The 6,392-nt window shown below is 37.7% G+C and overlaps 1 long non-coding RNA gene across 1 annotated transcript; it reads right to left on the bottom strand.

Moving 5' to 3' along the window:
• Nucleotides 1-4,671: 4,671 nt before the first annotated feature.
• On the bottom strand, nt 4,672-5,530 carry LOC145959387 (uncharacterized). Its single transcript, XR_014435018.1, has 3 exons — nt 5,402-5,530; nt 4,865-5,108; nt 4,672-4,773 (listed from the first exon to the last, which is right to left on the bottom strand). It is a non-coding gene; the product is annotated as an uncharacterized LOC145959387 (long non-coding RNA).
• Nucleotides 5,531-6,392: the final 862 nt, after the last annotated feature.

The following is a 6,392-nucleotide window of genomic DNA, read 5'->3' as shown; positions in this document are numbered from 1 at the left end:
AATGGGAAGAGAGAGTGGGGGAACATTCTGGATAGCGAAGGGCGTGAGACAAGGGTGCCCACTAAGCCCGATACTCTTTAACCTATTAATCGCGGACTTGGAAGATTATATGAAGAAGGGAGGATGGGGAGGAGTAAAACTGAGAGGAGAGAAAATTTACACGTTAATGTATGCGGATGATATAGCACTGATGGCGGAGGAAGAACGAGACATGAGATCGATGATAAGCAGGCTGGAGGGATACCTGGACAAGAAGGGTTTAACCTTGAGTGTAGAGAAAACAAAAATAATGAGATTCAGAAAGGGTGGAAGAAGGAAGAAAAAGTATGAATGGAGATGGAAAGGAAAGAAGTTAGAGGAAGTTAAAGAATTCAAATAACTTGGATACACACTGAAGGAAAATGGAGGACAGGAGGCGCACATCAGAGAGAGAAGAAGGAAGGCGGCGAGGGTAATGAGGGAAGTTTGGGGGATAGGGAAAAGAATGTGGAAAAAGGATTGGAAAAGAAGGATCTGGCTATACAACACCTTGATATGGACAGTGATGGGATACGGGACAGAAGTATGGAAATGGAAGGAAAGGAAGGAGGTTGAAGGTATACAAGAGAGATACCTCAGATGGGTATTGGGGCTAAATTGGAGGACACCTGGATATATGGTGAGAGATGAGGTGGAAAGGGAGAAGATGAGAGGCAGAGCGAGTAAGAGAGCATGGAAATTCGAAAAGAAGCTAGAAGAAGGCAACGGAGAGGGAATAGCGAGGAAATGTCTGGAAGAAATGAAGGAGAGATGGAGGAAGGGGATGATAATAGGAAGGTGGGAGCAAGAAAGAAAGAGTTATCTAGAAGAGTTAGGGGTGAGAGTTGAAGAGCAGGAAGAATTGGAAGCCGAAAGTTTGGAGAACAGAGAGAAATTAAAACAAAAGCAAGAAAGGGATGAAAAGATCGCAGACTCGAGATACAACCGGTGGTACAAGTTTATAAGGAAGGATGAGATCCCGGATTACTTAAAGAAGGGCTGGGAGGAAACAAGGTGGAGTAGGATTGCAAGGTTCAGACTCGGTAATGAAATTAGAGAGGGACTGTACTGGGAAAAGGAGGAGAATAGAAGGTGTAGGATGTGTGGGAGGAAAGAGGAAACATGGGAACACATATGGGAAGAGTGTACGAGATGGGAGAAGTGGGAAGGAGAGGGGTGGCAGGAAGTGGTGGGGAGGTTATTGGGAGAGGAGGGAGAGGGGGAGGAATGGATGAAAGCGATAGAGAAAATGAGAAGAGGGGAGGAGGAGAATGGAGATGGTGGTTGAGAGAACGGTATGAGTGAAATGTATGGGAGAATGGAATGATTGAAAAGATGCAAAGGAACCGGAAGTCCAACCTTAGAGATAAGATAGATATAAGAACGAATAAGCGTATAAGCGTATAAGCGTATAAGCGTAAGCGAGCGAGCGGGAGAGCGAGAGAGCGAGAGATCGAGGCCAGAGCGGGATAGGAAGCACGATTAATGTACAGGGTTGGGTACGTCCCTTCAAAACGCCAATTGTAAAGGTTTGGGTACGTTCCTTAAAAACGCCCTTTAAGGCCTCTTCGGGGCATAATAAAGTACTTATTCTATCTATCTATCTATCCAAAGAAGACGACAAGGATCGGCCTAAAGGAAAGGATCAAAAAAAAGAAGAAAAGCCACCTCCGCTCAACATCATTTATCGAAGCCCAAAGGACACAGAACGGCTTATAACTAGCCAAATGAAACAGGCAAATTTTATAATTAAGCGTATAAATAATAATAAACATATATTACAGATGTTCTCGCTAACAGATTTCCATAAAGCTAAAAAATTATTAGAATCGGTATATACGTGTTTTTATACTTTCACACCAAAAAAAGATAAAGCTATCTCAGTACTACTAAAGGGATTACATCACTCGTATGATCCGCAGGTAATTCTAAGTGAATTAAAATCGCTAAAGGTCGAAGGTATAGACTTTCATAAAATTACTCTCTTTAAGACAAAAAGATCCGTAAGCGAGAATATCCCATTATTTATCTTTTTAGTGCAGTTGGAGGCAGGAAGTAAAATACAAAATCTCCTCAAAATAAATAGACTATGTCACCACGTTATATCGTGGGATAAATTAAAAAACAAAGGCATTATACAATGTAAAAGGTGCCAACGATTAGGGCACGTAGCATCCAACTGCAACCTCAAATATAGATGCGTAAAATGCAATGATCCGCATGATCCAGGAGAGTGCAAATTATCTCCAAATAGCATACAGGATAAAACCAAATTATATTGCGCAAATTGTCAAAGTTACGGCCATCCCGCATCTTATCGTGGTTGTCCAATATTCCTTAACCTGAAAAAAAGCACAAGAAAAAAAATAGAGCTACAAGAGAAAAGAGAAAGAAAGATAATAAATCTAAACAACTACGTAAAGAAAAATATCAATTTCGCAGACATAGTAAAGAATAATAACACAACATCCTCACCTGCAGAACGAAACCCTGCACCACACGAAAATACATCTCCAAATGCACCCTTAGCGTCTAGTATCAATGATATCATAAACATGTTCAAAACTCAAGTAATGACACTTCTACAAAAGCAACAGGAATAAATAAACAATCTTACACAGTTAGTTGAAAAAGCGGGAAAAAAAACAGATTACGCTTTAAATATAATCGACTCTATGTGCCAAAATAATGACTAACTTTAATCAAAATAAAAAAAACTTACCCAAACTTAAATTACTTGTAATTAATGTAAACTCAATCGTAACAAACCAAAAAAGGTCTTCGATAACAAACATATTAAAGACACAAAAGCCAGACGTAGCTTTACTCTCTGAAACAAAACTAAAACGAAATCACGTGGTAAACTTTAAAAATTACAACATAATAAGAAATGATAGAAGCGATAGACAAGGAGGCGGAACAGCAATAATAATAAAAAAAATATAGACCAAAAGAGAGTAAATATATACACGCCTTAAACAAAACCCTTCTTAGAAAATACTATTATAAAAATAAAATTAAAAACTAATACATACCTATTCCTAATAGCAGCCTACGCGCCTTGCGGTAATCAAAAAGAATTTATCCCAGAGCTCAATAATTTATTCGGGCAACTCCAACTAGAAAGAGAAGAAAACTATTATATTATTGCAGGCGACCTAAACGCTAAGCACACCAACTGGTTAAATAAAGAAAACAACCCTAGAGGAGTGTCTCTGAATAAATGGCTAGCGAACAATGAATTCCAATATCGAAGCAAACTGTATTGTACGCAGTTTCCCTCCTATCCTTTAGGAGAATTACATCTTGATATCATAATAGCAGACGTACGGATAGATTTCAGTAATACAGTAGACTCCTTCAAACTACCAAGCGTCCCATATGATAGCGATCATAACGCGATTCTTGCACATGTCTCTTTTACAGCAGACACACAAATACCGTTCCCAAATAACACTGCAACATAAAAATACAATTATAGAATGACAGACTGGGAAAAATTCGCTAACACATTAGAACAAGATTTTAAACTCGACATCCCCAATGACAAAAACTTAACTATACAAGAAACAACAGAATACTTAAAACAAATAGATAATATTATTAATGAAGGAATCAAAAAAGTTATTCCAAAAATAAAACCTAAAGACGGAGTAGATACCTATCTAAACTCAAATATCATAAACTTACAAAAATTTAAAAGCCATATACTAACACAACTACATAAAAAACAGAGAGAATGGTCCAATGCAAATGAAAATGCGATTAGAATACTAAAAAATCTGTTGAGAGATGTCAAGAGTAGACTGAAAGTAGACTTCGCGAGCTCGGTAAACAAATACTGGGAGGAAAAGATTCGCAACATCCCTGTTAATAACTCCGCGTCAATGTTCCCGCAAGTAAATTCAATATTCGGAAAAAAAACAGCCGAAATATCACAGCTCAAAATCCCGCGCGAGAGTAAGCATATTTTAGACAAATATAATATAAATACCGGGAATATATCCATAAATGAAAATAATGAAACTATAGTTAGCAACATTGAAGATAAACTTAATGTAATTGGTGCTTTTCTTGCAAACATAAATAACGAAAAGAGGACGAGCAATATTTGATTTGAAGAGATAATAGAAAACAAAGCGCGCGAATTAGTTAACACAGTAGAAATAAAGCGTAAAAATAACGAAGTAATATGCACATTCAATGAAAATAACACTTCTGACAACCCATCAACAGAAGAAGGACCGAAAAGCTACTTTACTAATGTTTTCTCTTTAGAAAAAAAATTTAGACATCTTAATAACAAAAAATCATCAGGTATAGACGAAATACCAAATATAGTACTCAAACACTTACCTTCAGCCATGATACGAGCTTATGCGATCCTCTTTAACAATTTATTAAGCAATAGATATTTTCCACTGCACTGGAAAAAAGCCTTTGTAGTACCGATCCTAAAAAAAAATAAAGAAGACACAAACCCAATAAATTATAGACCCATAAGTCTACTCCCGAATATAAGTAAAGTATATGAAATGATAATAAATGACGCGATATTAGCAGAGTGCTCGGAAAAAAACGTCTTACCCGAAAATCAATTCGGCTTCAGATCCAAACACTCCACTTTACACGCTATTAATAAACTTACCTCAGACATCTGTTGGGTCATAAATGACAAGAAGTGCGTAGGCGCCTGTCTCATAGATTTAGAAAAAGCGTTTGATTCGGTCTGGCTATCAGGCCTCATTGTCAAGCCTAGTCAAAACAAATTCCCCGATCACATGATAGAATTAATCTGGAGCATGATAAATGAAAGATCCTTCGTGACCGCCATAGGAAAGCTTACTTCTTCAAATGACTTCGTTATAACAAATGGATTGCAACAGGGCTTAGTAAACTCTCCCATTCTTTTCAATATATACACATGTTACGTGCTGAAATTTTGCAATACAAATTCGGTCTGCCCCATAAAATCCATCGCCTTTGCGGACGACTTAATAATTTATCACGAGGATTCATGGCCCTCACGAATACAATGCAAGCTTCAAGATGGATTCGAAAGAATCAATACATATTATAAATCGTGGAAGCTGAAAATAAACATAAACAAATGTAAAACCATTTTATTCAGACAGAACCTAGAATATGCGAACAAAAACGTATGAAAGAATTATAAAACATTCTCCATAAAAGATGGAAATGAGATTATACCACACATGAGTTGTGTAAGATATCTAGGAGTTTATTTAGACGAAAAGCTAAAGTTCAACAAACATATAGAAACACAATTAACAAAAGCAAAAAAAGCCTTCTTTCAACAAAAAAGACTCTTTTACTCAAAAATATTAAATACAAAAATAAAAATAATATGTATGTTACTTACCTCTAATTAGACCTATTATTACATATGGATGCCCTGTGTGGTATAACGTCAGTGCCTCACAATTGGAAAAAGTCAGACAGTTTGAACGTAAATGCTTAAGAGTTTGCCTGAGAATGTTCGCAAACCCAGAACATGATTACTGCAAACATTACAGTAACAAAAAGATATATGATAAAGCAGATATTCCAAGAATAGACACAATTTTATAATAAAACTCACACGAGACCATTTTGCAAATGCAAGCCTCATTAAACACAATAGCTTAATTTTTGGTGCATTATATCCACACCCAGAGTACCACGCAAAAACATTAACCTCTGGCTTTATCCCTCCTGAAGCTTTCCCATATTTAGACGCTAATGGCTATATACAAGACATAAATGGTATCCCAACCATTTATCACATACCTAGACATAAAAATATAAAAACCATAAAATATCCGGCAAATGTAAACTGCTTAAGAGATAAGATTGAATTACGTTATTGCATGGACCTTCCAGAAAGAGATATACAGGATAAACACCGTGAAAATTCCAAATACTGGTGGCTCGAAAGAGATAAGTAGCCTTCCTTTCCTTCTTTCTTTCTCTTTCCTATGATTAGTGCAAAGTAAGGAAAAATCCATTAAAACACACAAACAAATAAATATATATATATTAATGACAATGTACCAAAGCGCAGACCACTTTTTTTTTTTTTTTTTTTGGTAACCCAGTGGAAATGCTTGATGCATACCCTCGTCCCCGGGGGAGGAGCGAGGGTTATGCGGGACTCCCGGCAGCGCCAAGTGTTGGCCCGCCAGTTTACCCGCTAAAACCACTGGGGTGGCCTTCCACGCGTTGGAGGAGCAGGCGGGAACCCGGAACTGCCGTTGCATTACATCGGCATCCCCGACTGTGTCTCCCCTCCGCGCTTAGGGCCCGGCAAACTTGGGTGCTACTGCCGGGCCTCCTTCCCGGGGAGGGCTTTGTTGGCCGCTCCCCGCTTTCCT

The sequence above is a fragment of the Camponotus vicinus genome, unplaced genomic scaffold, assembly GCF_025532165.1.
Source record: "Camponotus vicinus isolate PSW18456_S1 unplaced genomic scaffold, iyCamVici1.0 SCAF_1, whole genome shotgun sequence".
In the NCBI taxonomy this organism is placed as follows: Eukaryota; Metazoa; Arthropoda; class Insecta; order Hymenoptera; family Formicidae; genus Camponotus; species Camponotus vicinus.
The sequence above is the reverse complement of the archived record's forward strand: the minus strand, read 5'-3'. Positions and strand labels throughout refer to the sequence as shown.